Below are 16,186 nucleotides of genomic sequence, written 5' to 3' on the forward strand. Positions count from 1 at the left end.
ATAGCAGGACCCACACAAGAGAATTATCTAGCCCCAAATGCCAACAGTGCTGAAGTTAAAAAATACTGAAGTAGAGTGACTGAGTGCTAGTTTTATAGTCACAGCCAGGTTTGATTCCTAGTCCTGACACTAGCTAACTATGAACCTAACCTCTCTATGTACAACTTCCCTGAAACACCAAGTCTTTCAAATGATTTGAAACAACACACACACACACACACACACACACACACACACACACACACACTTCTTGGTTCAGACCTTCCATTAGTCTGAATGCTTGCACATCTTTCTATTCTTTAATTATGCAAATGATTTACCTTTGAATCACTCATAAACCTTTTTCCAAGGTCTCTTTTTCTTAACCTTATAAGTATGAACGAATCAGCTCAGTAAATAAGTACTGCTGGGGAAAACAGTCAGATACGCGTCCACTAATAAGCCACTGTCTTCAGAGAACCATTGCTCAGAAAAACATTGAACAATGGCTCAATGAGAAAGTCAGTTACTCAAAAGGATTAACACAACAACTTTGGGGAAAAAAAAAACTGTCCTATCCTACCCTCTAAACTGCACACCATAATAATTCCCAGTAACTCTGAATGATGTGAAAATATACAGATACATTAAGGATTTTTTTCAGATCCTTAACATATTCTGGCACCTAATGTTTGTCATGTGTATGGAATATTCCATATTTATATAATTTCTAATTAGAACTTTGAAGCATGCAAATGTTCAACATGGTAATTGTCCATAGTCATCTAATATACCATATTATGTACCCTTCAATTGAAAACTTTATAATTTATTCATGTGAAGACAGTGCTAATAAAAAGAAAGCATTTGTAAAGTGATTTAGTTGAGCAATGAATGAATTAATGTTAACATAGATACTTTCAAACTATTACAATATTTCTAAACTTGACATTTAGCTGTCTTAGCTAAGAGTGTGAATGGCATAAGGATTTGGTATATAGTGTCAGTATAGCAAAGTATTTTGTGCTTTTATAGCAATTGTATATGTGTATACTAGTAAAGGCCTTTCTCCTCTGTAAGTCCTAACATTGTGAGAGCTGTGGCTTCACTCCAGTTTTATTCATGTCTTTTGCCACTTCCCTAATATATGCTGACTCAGCTATTTGAATCCATATCTGATGCTAGTATGTGCTAATTAAAGTTGATTATCTATAGCCACATCAGTATTTATACTGGCACAATTCACAGTAGCCAAGCTTTGAAAGCAACCTAGGTGCCCATCAACTGATAAATGAATGAAGAAAATTACACACACACACACACACACACACACACACAAATATAGTATTACTCAATCATAAAGAAGAATAAAATTATGGCATTTACCAGTGTATGGATGGAACTGGATATCATCACAATAAGTGAAATAAACCATACCCAGAAAGTCAAAGTTGAAATATTTTCTTTGATATGTAGAAGCTAGTCAAAAATAAGGGAGAAAAAAATAAAAAAAAGAACTGGGATTTCATCAAATAGAAGAAAGTTCAGTGGAGTAGAGGAAAGAGATTGAGGGGGATAGAATAAGGGAAGAAAGGTGGAATAAATCTGAATTAAATTTCTTATGTACATATATAAATACATCCCAGTGAATCTCACCTTCATGTATATCCACAAATCACTAATTTAAAAAATATATATAAATAAATAGCAGAAAGATTGGTAGAGGGGAGATAACAGGTTTAGGAGAGGAGGAGAGAAAAAGCAGAAGTACTAGGGAATTAATTAGAACAAATTGTATTTTGTGCTTTTATAATTATGTCAAAATGAATCCTAATGTTATATGTAACTAAAAAGAAATAATTAAAAAGCTCAAATATATACAAACTGGTCATTTATTCAACACTGATATATTTAATATAATGTTTTACATTTTGCAGTTAAATGATGCTCAAATTCTAAAAGATAAATACTACTAACTCTAAATGTGATAGGTTTAGTTTGCATTTTCCAATTTGCATGCAGAAATGCATAAAATCCATATATTTTGAAGATCTTGTCAATGATGCAGTATTATTTCTCAATAGTTCTGGGACAGGACAGGAAAATTTAGGACCAATGTCCTAAAAAGCTTCAGGGGGATTCAGCAGTGCTGTTTCAAGAACCACACCTTGCATAGCAAGATCCTAAATAGGTCTGCCTCAAAACATGTTTTATGAGTACCTGAAGCTTTCCTTAGGAAGAGGATATCATGAAATGCAGTTCTTACTTTCAATAGTGTATCTCACAAAACTTGAAAATTGTGTACTCTACATCATTGTTTTCCAAAGTGAGCTCTATTGAGAACTGAACTATTAATAAGGATTCCTAAGAAAAGTGTTCTGTTGTGAAAGTTATAGAAAATGCCAGGTTAAAAAAAGATAAAAAAAATCTTTAAAGATTTTTGGAATTTCCAAGGTTTTAATAAGCTTTTGAATAAATACAAAGTTTGTGCCTCATAAAATATCATTTTGAGATGCTGTTCCAGAGACCACATCAATCTATGTGTTCATTCCTGTATCTCACCACACCTAATCCTCTCCTCCACCCCTACCCCTGTGTAGAACAGGAAACTGTCCATTTTTATTTGCTGATACTTATATTTAATGGTTTTGCATCTACTTGTGGGTTTTTAAACCTGGGTGCAACTAGTCTTTCTTTTCAAATACTTCTAAGCTTATTGGTTGGCTGTCTCCAGGATAATTGAATTTGCAATTTGTAATAGAAAATGGTAACATCATATGACTACAAATAAGGACTCGCCAACACATCACAAGAGATGTGTTTAGTGTTTCATGGTGAGAAATAAAGCAAATGATGATTTATCCTCACACCCAAACATTTCAGACCTTACACTATAATGTTGGCTGTGGGTTCTCCTAAACAGTCATGGCTATTCTACTGCCTTTACTGCCCTCTCCAGGTATTCTGAATTGAGACTGTAATGGTGATAAATAAGTTCACCATTATACTGCTCAGTTTTTCAAGAATCCCATTCTAGAGCTGCAGTGTGGGCCCCCATGGCTTTTTTCGGCTGGAGCGAAAGAAGGCACTCAGGCCCTGGGGAATTTGTAAGTACTTATAACAGAGACCTTGGCAATGACTCTCTTTCTCCCCCTGCCCCCTAGCTTTAGTAAGACATGACTGACAAATTAGAAATGCATATATATTTAAGATATACAACATGATTTGATAGATGTGTGCATTGTGCAATAATTACCACAATCAAGCTAGGTAAAATTCCAATCAACTCACATAGTTACCATTTGTGTATGTGTATATATGCTGATAACACTTGAAAGCTACTCTTTATTTCCAACACAAAATACCATAGTATTAACTAGAGTTACCATGCATTTTGTCTCTAGAATTTACTTCTCTTGACACTGAATGTCTGTCTCCTTGGACCACCTTACTATTTCCCACACTCCCTAACTTATGGCTTTTATCATTCCACTCTACCTTTCTGTGAGTTGGACTTCTTCAGATTCCTCATATAAAGTGAGATAATGCAGTATTTTTTTTTTTAGCAAAATGTCCTTCAGTTTCATCCATGTTGTTACAAATGTCAGGATTTTCTTCTTCATTAGCATTATGACTGAATAATATTCCATGTGTGAGTGTGTGTGCATATGTGTATATGTGTGTGTGTTTGTACAACATTTTCTTTCTCCCACCATCTATAATGTACAGTGTGAATAATGCTATGAGTAAAAATGCAGACATCTCTTCAAGGTAGGAATTTTATTTCCTTTGGACATATGGTCAGCAGCAGCAATGAGGATCAAAGAGTAGCTACCTGTTTAATATTTCAAGGAATTTCCTTTCTGTTTTCCATAATAGCTGCACTAATTCATATTCTCAATAAGTATCTTAAGTATTATGTTTTCTCTACATTCTCAACAAGTGATGTTGTCTTTTGGCTTTTTGACCATGACTTTCTTTTGTTTAAATTCCAACTGAAACTTGATCTTGATCCTGTGGAGATAAAGCAAGATAAATCATGCTTTTAAATAATATAGAATTATCTATAATGTATAGATTAGAGTGAGTAAGTAATATAAAGAAATAGAAGCTATGAAGTGGAGTGATAAGGACTTGAAAGGATATAAGACATAGAAGTTGTTCCATTATAACCAACAACAACAACAAAAAAATGAGACATAGCTCCAGTCTTGGATCTGCATCTGCTTAATGACTAAGAATGTATTGAGTCAGACTATGTAGAAAGAAAGATAAATAGCACCCTGCATTTTTTATTTTGTTTTCTCTTGTTTTCAATTCAACACAAGAAAGTTAAAAGTAAAAAAAGTAGGAGGCTTTCAGTTGAATTATTTAAAAATAGTTTTTGAAATATTCACTCTGTATTTCCTAAAATATGAAACAGAGTTCTTAAGTATCTTTATAGATGACACAATTAAAGAAGAGCTAATTTCATCCCCCTGGAACAGAGAAATAAAGATCCAGTGTGGCTTTATGAACATTCAGTCATTGATCTACTGGCTAAACTAAATCCATTCTCAAAATAGAGAAGTATGAAGAGACTCAGATAAGAATAATGCACATTATTTTGGCTTAGAAAGAAAAAGATAACACTGGTGAAAGGACACTGAAGTAAATGAGAACAGAGATGAATGTATTGAGGTGAGAAAAAGAAAAAGATTGAGGGAGAAAAGAAGAGAGAAACTTATGAATAAGCAGGAAGAAAAATAGGGTTACATTTATTAGTAATCTAAAATATGGAACTTAAATTTTAATTCATCCTTATCTTTGCTTAAAAGTTACAAAGCAAAACTAAAGAGACAAGACTGGGCATGTGGCTCATTGGTGGAGCTCTCACTGAGCAGGTGCAAGGCCCTGGGTTCAATCCCAGAAAAAAAAAAAGAAAAGAATTGGAGAATCTGTGTTGTAATAACAATCTCATGGGCAAAAGTGATCCAAAGCAAGAAAGAGAAAATCTACAGTTTTCTTCATTCCATGCTGGATAATGTGGAAACACTGCTGGTAAAACCAGCAATGCACCATCTCCTCTGCAGGGAAATCTCTGTAGGGAAAGGATGCAAATACAGATGTAAAGCAGGCATTGAGATTAGGAGCAAGGAGAGGTCTTGCATTAAAATAATCTTTAATCAATGGAACAGGCATAACCAACAGACAATGTCTATCGTTTTTATTAAGAGAACATTTCCAAATATAAAAATACAAAGGAAAAGGAACATGTTTTCTTAACTGATGATGAAATGTCTCAGAAATGTAAAATTTTTGCCAAATTGGCTTCAGAATTCTTTTTTTATAATTGCAAAAATAGGCACATCTGTAATTAAAATCTCACATCATCTCTGTTCCTTCTCTCCCTTCTGAGAAATGTAAAAATATTCTTTCACAGTGTTCCCAATATTTAATACATATGTTGGCAACTATAAGCAATATATATTACTGTTTTGAATGTTTTAACATTCTAAATATATGATATCTTACTGTAAGTATACTTTGCCATTTGCTTCTTTCTTTGGTTTTATATTCTTGAGATGTCTCCTATACCAAATTCATGTTATCTTAAATATCTCTTTGAATGAATGTGTGAAGATTTTCAGGATGGAGTCATAGAAATGAAAATGCTTGCTTGAGGTTTGCAATAAGGTTTTCATGTTTGCTTTCTTAATCAGAGATTTATTTTTGTGTATAGAGACCTACATTATCATTTTCTAGAAATAGTTCATTGTCACAGGTCCCTGTATTGAACTTTTCTCCATTAATTTATACTTGAACTTCTACATATAGCCAGTTCCTGTGGAATTAGGTCCATTTCTTTCTTCCTCTTCTACTGAGTCTAGGTGTCTGTACCTATATCAAACCATTTAATTACTTCAACAGAGTGTTTTTTGATGGGGATTGACTTTACATCCAGGAGACAGTGGAAATTTAGGTCCTCACTTGTGTGGATGTAGAGGCCAGAAATGCTGCTAAATAGCATTGGAGAGTCCCATTCCACTAGTTTTCCCAGAATTTATTGGAATTATTTGTTTTTAATTTCTTCATATGAATTAAAATTAGGCCCTTAAATTCTTAGAAAATCTCCTTTAACATTTTTATTGAATTTGCATTTAACTTGTGGATAAATGTGCAAGAATTAACAGTTTATTATATTGATTCTTCCTCTTTATTATGGTATGGATCTACATTTACTTGGTTCTATTTTATAGATGCTTTAATTAAATTTTATACATTTTCTGTGAAAGATAATTTATATTTCTGTGTGATATATGACAGGATGATTCCTGATTAGTTTTGCTATTTCAGAGGTAATCTCAATTACATATTTTATTGTTTGTTATTGTTATGTAGGAATGTGATTAGTTTATATGGATATTTTTACATGAGTTTTTATCATTTTATAATGATATGAGATGTATCTAACTTTTCTCCAAACGTTATGCATGGTCTTTATATTTCTTCTGGCCATGACTCTGCCACAGTGTGATAATTATAGAAATAGTGCCTTGTCTCTAAGAAGTTACAGATTCTGTAGGATTTTTGTAGATATATTTTTCAGGTTCAATGAATACTCTTCAATGTCATGGCATTATAGAAGTTTACCTATCATTTTTTTAAAAAAGTCTCTGTGTTATAATATTGAATTAAGTTATTGGACCTGATTTTACAACCCACATATGCAAAATGGGTTTACTCATACTCCTCAGCCTCTTATTAATAAGATGCTGTTACGGTTTGGATATGATGTAACTCCCCAAAACTCCTATGTTGATGTAAGAATGTTCACAGGTAAAATAATGGGATTATGTTTTTGTATCCGATTTGCCAGAATTTTATCGAGAATTTTTGCATCTATATTCATTAGGCATATTGGTCTGTAGTTTTCTTTCTTTGAAGTGTCTTTGTCTGGTTTAGGAATCAGGGTGATGTTGGCCTCGTAGAATGAATTTGGAAGTACTCCCTCTTTTTCTATTTCCTGAAATAGCTTGAAAAGTATTGGTATTAGTTCTTCTTTAAAGGTTTTGTAGAATACAACAATTACTAATATGGCATTATGTAAAAATGTGGATGTGTAACCGATGTGATTCTGCAATCTGTATTTGGGGTAAAAATGGGAGTTCATAACCCACTTGAATCTAATGTATGAAATATGATATGTCAAGAGCTTTGTAATGTTTTGAACAACCAATTAAAAAAAAGACTTTATGTAACAGAAAAAAATAAAGGTTTTGTAAAACTCTGATGTATACTCATCTGGTCCTGGGCTTTTCTTGGTTGGTAGTCATTTGATGGCTTCTTATATTTCCTCAATTGATATTGGTCTGTTTAGGTTGTGTATATCCTCCTGACTCAATCTGGGCAGATCATATGACTTAAGAAATTCATGGATGCCTTCACTATCTTCTATTTTATTAGAGTATAAGGTTTCAAAATAATTTCTAATCATCTCCTGTATTTCTATAGTGTCTGTTTTGATATTGCCTTTTTCATCCCGTATGCTAGTAATTTGAGTTCTCTCTCTTCTTCTCTTTGTTAGCATGGCTAAGGGTCTGTCGATTTTATTTGTTTTTTCAAAGAACCAACTTTAGTTTTATCAATTTTTTCAATTGTTTCTTTTATTTCGATTTCATTGATTTCAGCTCTGATTTTAATTATTTCTATGGCAGCCATTAGGAAGTCAAACAATAACAAGTGCTGGAGAGGATGTTGGGAAAAGGTAAAATTGTACATTGCTGGTGGGACTGCAAATTGGTGCAGCCAATTTGGAAAGCAGTATGGAGATTCCTTGGAAAGCTGAGAATGGAACCACCATTTAACCCAGCTATTCCCCTTCTTGGATTATACCCAAAAGACCTAAAAAGAGCACACTACAGAGACATAGCTACATCAATGTTCATAGCAGCACAATTCACAATAGCTAGACTGTGGAGCCAACCTAGATGCCCTTCAATAGATGAATGGATAAAAAAAATGTGGCATTTATACACAATGGAATATTACTCAGCACTAAAAAAATAACAAAATCATGGCATTTGCAGGGAAATGTATGGCATTAGAGCAGATCATGCTAAGCGAGTTAGCCAGTCTTTGATATAAGGGGGGTGACTCAAAACAGAACAGGAAAGAGAGGTGGGGGGGAATGGAAGGAGAAGGGGAATTGCACAGAAGATGAAAGGAGACCCTTTCATATTACATATATGATGGTGTGAGGGGGAAGAAAAAAAAGAAAGAGAAATGTGTCACAGTAGATTGAGTAGAGAGAGGTGATGGGAGGGGAGGGGAGAGGAGGGGGGGATAGGAAGGGCAACAGAATACAACAGACACTAGTATTGCTGTATGTATAAACATGGCTGTATAACCAATGTGATCCTGCAATCCATACACGTGGAAAAATGAGAATTCATACCCCATTTGAATCAAATGTATGATATGTCAAGATCATTGTATTGTCTTGAGCAACTAATAAAAAATAAATAAATAAATAAATAAATAAGTGAAATAAAAAAATAATGAGATTATGAAAGTTATAAACTATTAGTCCATCCTAGTTTGAATGGACTAACTGGGTGGTAACTGGCTGGAGGAGGTGGGTCACTATGGCAAGCCATGGAAGGGTGCATTTTCTCTGCAGTGCTCCCCTCCCCCCAGCCACCATTTCCTGTCTACCAGGCTCAGAGCAGCACTCTTTCACCACAGAGTTCCGCCATGATGTTCTGCCTCACCTTGGATCTAGAGCAATGGAGTCAGTCCACCATGAACTGAACCTCTGAAACCATGAGCCAAAAAAATATTTTCCTCTCCCAAGTTGTTCTTGTCAGGTATTTTGTTCACAGAGATGAAAAACTGACTAACACAGATGCCCTTATCATCAGACTGTATATGACATCTCCAATGTTTCATGTCATTTTTTTTCCTGTTCATGCTCTATTGCCTTTGCATCCTTTAACCTAGATATCCACTTATTTTGAATGATCTATGTGATTTTATTCCATTTTGTAGATATATATATATGTATATTTATGTACAATTTTGTGTGTTTCATATCTTTAACTTATGTAAATTGCAGCTATTTCGACATTGTGGTTAAAGACCCAACCAGAACAATTGTAGAGGAGGAAAAGTTTATTTTGGGGCTCACAGTTTCAGATCACAGACAGTTTCAATTCATAGACAGCAGGCTCCATTCCTATGGACTCAAAGTGAGGCTGAATATCATGGAGAAAAGCATGGTTTATATTTATACAAATATAAACCCCAAAGCCACGTCCCCAATTCCCACCTCCTCCAGCCATACCCTACCACTTCAATTGCCGCTCACTTAATCCCCATTAGGGCATTAATTCACTGATTGGGTTAAGACTCTGTCAACACAATAATTTCTACTCTGAACCTTCTTGCTTTGTCTCACACATGAGCTGTTGGGGGACACCTTGCATCTAAATTATAACAACTTTTCTTGGTTTACCCATATTTGGTATATAGTACTTGTATACTTATTTTTATTCTATAATGCAGGATTATTTTCTAAAACCATAGTGCTAGGTCTCACTACTGCCAACAATACATGAAAGTATTTCTTCCTCTGTAGCCTCAATCACATATATATTTTTGAATTTTAATATTCTTTACATTTTTGGTATTAGGTTGTATTTTCCAAAACTTTTCTGTATGGGGGAAAGGGTTGGAATTCTATTTTATTTTATTTTTTGTTTTTGTTTTTTGAAGATAAAATTAATTTCTTAAATTAGATTTTACATCAGTCACATGTTCCATAGGACCTCATTGAACATCATCATATTAGAAAACATGCAATTGAGAAAATGGCATTCCTTAAATTCACTGCATTTTATGAAATCTTTCAACAGCAAATTATTATACATAATCTATTATTTTTTTATTGATTTAAAAAAATAAATGATAGTGGAATGCATTACAATTCTTATTACACATATACAGCATAGTTTTTCATATCTCTTGTTGTATATAAAGTATGTGACACCAATTTGTGTCTTCATTCATGTACTTTGGATAATGATGTCTATTACATTCCACCATCCTTGCTAATCCCCTCCCATCCCTCTGCCCTAAATAGCATTCATCTATTCCTCTCATGCTCCTCATCCCTAGTCAAGTTGATTTTCAATTTTAAAATCTGCTAGTTAATACATTTTCAGAAATTCATTTTCTATAATTTTATGCATTTTATCAAGTGTACTTTATAGTACTTTTTAACACATTGAAAATCTCTGTTACTCTTGTCATTATATCTGCTTTACATTCAGCATATATTTTAATGATTTGTCTTCTTAATTACGCTTGTCAAAAATTGCTTTCCTTGGTCCCTTAAAAACAAAGCTTTAGTTTTGTTCTTCATGCCTTTTCCTTTTGTTCTGTTTTTTCATTTTCTGAATGTATTTATCATGTCTCTCTGCTTCTTTAGTGGGATTTACTCATTTCTATTCCTCATTATTGCTTTTTAACTTTTTTCTTCAGAACTTGTTTTCTGATACAGGTAGTTTTATGCTTTGGATCTTAAATGTTCCTCAAAGGATCATACATTAAGGCTTGGTTACCATTCCGTGTTATTGTTTGGAAATAATGGAAACTCTGAGAGGTAGGACCCAGTGGTAGGATGTTAGGTCACTGGAAGCATGACCTTGAAGGGAACATTTGGACCCTGAGTCCCTTCCTCTTTCTTTTTGCATCCAGAGATGCCATAAGATGAACAGCCCTCTCATCTACCCTGTATTCCTGCCATGACGTACTATGTTGCCACAGACCCAAAGATATAAAATCAGGTAACCATGAATTGAAACTTCTGAAAATGTAAGTTGAAGTAGACCTTTCCTCCTTTTAAACACCTTTAAATATCTCAGGCATTTTGTCTTAGCTACAGAAAGCTAACATATCGTCAGAGCTATAGATATCAATTTAAGTATTCAATTTATAAAAATATTTTAGTAATAACTCATTTGTTTTAATTTTCATGAGTATGATAATAAAGGGTACAATAGCTGTAGCATGGGTTATGTGGATACATCTTTAATAGAATATGCCAAAATGTTTACCAAGGTGATTGTGCCAATTAGTACTTCCACTATCTTCATACCTTCTCTAATACTCAGTATTGGACACGAGAGTACACTAGACAAGTGAAACATCAAGGGTAGGTGATTTTAAAAGCTTCTCACTGTCACTAACTTCTGCACTAGTCTCACTGGCATGAACCTGAGAGAGGGTGAATCCTTGAGAATTAGATGCTTGTAGTGCAAAATTGAAGGAAGTGCCCACTTTCAGTGTTGTGCAGAACTCTGCACTTGATCAAATTTGAGAGTAAATGCCTTCTTAATTTTGTCACAAACCTCAACTCTCCCACCTCATTCAGCTCTCAACCTTGCTCCATGGAGTCTTTTTCTTTAAGGTGTGGGTAGCGCTTTTGCACTGTGGTTTTCAATTTGAATTTCTCCAATGATTAATGATGTTGAGCACACTTTCTTATGTTTATCAGGCATTTTGATATCCCTTTTTGTGATTGCCTCTTCAAGTCTTTTGTCCAGTTTTAATTGGACCAGCTATGTTTCCTCTTGTTAATGACTAGAAGTCCTTTTTATATATTCCTCATGAATCCTTTCTGGATTTTTGTATTGCAAAACCTTCTCTTACTTGGACTCCCCTTTTCACACTTGAATGATTTATTGTAATAACTGAAATTTCTTAATTTTAAACAAGTTTAACTTGTAAATATTTTACTTTGTAGTTAATGCTTTTCTGTTCTATTTATAAAATTGTCCTCTTACTGCATTCAAAAAATCAAGGATGATTTTTAAAAAATATTCTTCATATTAGTATTTTTTAAACTCTTGGTTGAATTTCGAACAATTTAGTCCTTCACAAATCCAAATTTCATTTTATTCTTATTCTATTTTATACCTGTTTTCTATTCCATTTCTGTACTATTTCTTTGTTATAACTTTTTTGCATTTATATATATATGTTAATTATTATTACATGTACAATTATGTATGTGTTTGTGTGTGTGTATATATATATATATATATACACACACATATGCACATATATATGAATTTTGTCTTAATGAAATGACATAATTTTCCCCAAACAGGAACATTGGTGTTATGCAATCAATTTTTAAAAAGGGAAACACAAATCTCAATAAATCATCTTTTTTTTTATTTTAGAAAATTCTCTGCCACTATCCTCTACAATATCTCATTTCCTTTTCTTCTAAACTATCACCTATTGGAAGTTTCACAAGATTTTTCAGTAGTATTTGCTCCCTTTCTTCATTATAGAGTTTAGACTTAGGTCACATGTGAGCACATGTTCTTAAGGGGACAGATATTTTTGACTTTGTGGGACATAGAGTCCTTGTCATGATTATTAACCTGTATTGTTGCATGGAAGCAGTCATAGATGTGACATAAATTACAGGCTGTAGCTGTGCTCCAATGCTATTTTGTTTGCAAATGTATAGGCCTTATTTTTACAACCCCTGGTCAGGCTATGCCAGTGTAACAAACACTCTCCAAGGATTGGTTTTCCCAAACATCAAATAGTAATTCTTAATGCTACCTGTCAATTTTAGTTTATTTATTTATTTATTTATTTATTTATTTATTTATTTATTTATTTCTGTAGCTGCTGTGCAACCCTAACTAAGGGATTCTGTTGGTTTTCAAACAGAAAAGAATGTTCTGGCAATTAAATATTTACTTTATAAGTGCTACTAATCAAGGCATTCATTACTCACTGACTGAAACTAAGCAAATGATCCCACCCTTCCTTGGATGAAATGATCAGGAAATGCAATCCTAAATATGCTTCAGTGGCAGTCAAAGAAAGAATAATTTGAATGCATGGAGCTATGGATAGCTATGTGGGTTTTAACCTTTATTTTGTAGTTTTCTGATATTAATAACCCTAGATCTCATCCCCAGTTCTCATCCCTATTATGTTTATACATTTATTTTAAATGTCCATTAAGGCTTTAATTTTAATGACTACTTCTGTTTTCTAAAAATTATCTAATTCTCTTTGAAATTTTCCACTTAAAATATCATTCCCTACATTCCCTGGTGCTTTCAAAAACTTCAAAACCTTCATTTATTTAGTTAATCTTTCTTGACAATTTGCAGTGTACTGATGGGTATCCATTTGGTCTACATCACCTCCCATTCCCATTCAAGGTATCACAGTGTCACTGCCCTTGCTTACTTACTTCCATGGCTTCTGTCACATGAGTGATATATTCCATCACATTGCAAAATTAAAAGTCCATATTTCACTTTTTGAGGTAAATAATAAAATTAACATCATTTTAATGGGGAAAACATGTAGGCATCTTTTGAAGAGAAAAATTAAATATAAAGCAATAATTATAATGTGTTTATTTAAAGCCCATTATCACAACTTATAGTAACACAATAATGTATTTTTTAATGTAAAACCTTTTAAAAGGCAGGAAAAAGTGCCTGGTTTTTGTGAGACACTCTGCACAGACTATTATGTAATTCTCATAACAACTTCACAAATTAAGTATTTTTTAACTGAAGAATAAAATAAGAAGTGTGAGCAAAACATGCCCTATGTCATTTAACAGTTAAATGGTGCAGCTGGAATTTCAACCCTGAAGTTGCTAAAGGCCTCTACTCTTCTATTTTATAAATATTTTCCCCTAGGGGTTGTAAAATAAAACATAACTTTATTTGTTTACTCTTTGATAATGAAATAACAGCAAAATTTGTATGTTTTAGAAAAAAATCTTTTCTGGAATTAGCTCCTTAAACCTCCATTTTCGCACTAAAACATGATCAGGCAGACATTTAAATGTTTAGCAATTTATCTGTAAATGATTGAGTCCAAACATTATATAAAATATGAAATATTTGAAATAAAATTTACCCAAAACAACATATAAGTTACTTGATAAAATTATAAAAGGATACTAAATATTAAACAATAACAATTTAAATTTAGGTCAGGTAAATAAGACAAGATCATCAAGTTTTCAAACTAGAAATTATGCCTAAGTAAGTGACTGTCACCGGATTCCAGGATCATTCAACCTAATTGCTAAAATAGGAAATGAAGTAGCTACTCAAATCCAAGGACATGCTTAGTCAACAGGAGCCAGACAGTGTTCTGCTCAGCTGTATAAGCAAAGATTTCCAACCACCCTTCCCAAATTTGACATTTAATTTTCAGAGAAAGAGCAGTGGATAATCTTTTTGTTTCTAGCTGATTAATTTAGTGTTCCTGGGACAAATTGGAGCCTGGTCAGAGAGTATTATCATCACCTCAGAGATGCTTCAAAAACTTGAAGCCCAGATAAGAAGACACCACACTGATTTCGGAGTCAAAGTTCTTAGCACATGCTGAGGTTGAATTCTCTGAATTTCTTAATTGTGCTAATTTTCTTAGCACATGTAAAGGCTAATTCCCTTCATGCTGCCCTTATAATTTTTTTTAGCATCTGCAAGACACCTCAACATTAATAATGATCACAAATCTATTAATGAATGAATGAAATCTATGGTCTCATGTAGAGACCTATGAAAAGATAAAGACAAAGCAAATATTATAAACTAATGTTGCAATAAATTGTACTTATCAAAAAAGGGGGAGGGGAATCCTAAAGGTCACATTTTTAAAACCTAGTGAAGTATTCAATACATGAAACAGAGTTCGAATTTTTTATTAATTTCGGGGTCATTTTGATTTTCTAGTGATCAAGCAATACCCAGTGTGCTAAGCACATAATTTTTACACATGAATTTCAAGATGGTTTTCCAGAGTCCTCTTTCAACCAAATACCATCTCCTTAACACTTATCATAATGAAATTTGGTGTCACTATTAAAAACTTGGAATGACCTTACGAAGTTACCTTTGACAGAAATTGCAACTGGAATTGAGAGACATGAGTTATAATTCCAACCCTCCCTCAAAATATCTGTTTGACTTTGGGCAATTAAGTTAATCTTTCAGAAATTCTGATTCTCAAACTGTAAAATGAGAATTATAATACCTGTCTAACATCTAGTAGATCAAGTCAGATAATGCACATGAAAGCACTTTAATGTGAAAGTGCTATACATTTGGGAAGAATTATTGTTTTTTGACTGTGAGCTGCCCTTCAGCTGAATCCACTTGTAAAAGCTATGATGAGTCCCAAGTAGCTTTTGAAAGTACAATCTCCCCACATACTGCTGGTTAGTAAGAATGAATCAGACTAGAAAATGTGATGAGGGAAGAAAAGAAAGAAGAGGGGGAGCAAGATTGAAAGAAAGAATGCCATGGTTTGTATGTTTGTGCTCCTCCATAATTTAAATATTGGACCCTAATGCCCACTCTGATACAAGTAAAAGGCAAAGTCTTAGAAAATGTTTAAATAATAAAGCCTCCACTGTCGTGAATGAGATTGGTGCCCTTGTAAAGTAGGTTGAAGGGAGCTGCTTTGCCCCTTTCTGCCATGTGATGACAGTATTCATCCCTTCTACCCTGTGAAGATACAGCAATAAAGTGATGGAGAAGAGGGTGCGCCCTCATCAGACATCTTACTTTGGGACTCTTCTCAGCCCCCAGAACTAATGAATTTTGTTTAGCAGTAGAAATAGTCTAAGTTACACACACACACACACAAAACACACACACACTCATATGCACCCAAATACAAACATTATAGTATCATTACATGAATCAAGTTAAATAATTTTAATAGCTTGTAGGAGTTTTCCACTCTTTCAGCCTCCACCAACACCCACAATACATGTGAATATATTTTCCAGCAGCTGCTTCTTCATGTCTTGATATATTATGAACTCTTTTCCTGGTATTAGATAGTTTATTCATAATACATTTTTATCAGTTGCTTCTTATGTTTTACATGAGCATAAGAATACGTGACTGTTTATTACTACTATTTGTTTATTTACTTTGACTTTGGAAACAGTGATGTTACAAATTTCATGATACTTATATACTTAATGATCATATATTTGCATTTGCCCAAGATAGAACCAGTTTACACCTGTTATTCTGTTTTGATTACCATAGCATACCTTTTTAGTAGTAAAGATATCCAAGTGTGGTAATAAATTATATTTTCACTCTATTTTGGTGATTCACAATTATTACCCTTTGAAAAAACTCCTAAA

The sequence above is a fragment of the Urocitellus parryii genome, chromosome 14, assembly GCF_045843805.1.
Source record: "Urocitellus parryii isolate mUroPar1 chromosome 14, mUroPar1.hap1, whole genome shotgun sequence".
NCBI classification, from domain to species: Eukaryota; Metazoa; Chordata; class Mammalia; order Rodentia; family Sciuridae; genus Urocitellus; species Urocitellus parryii.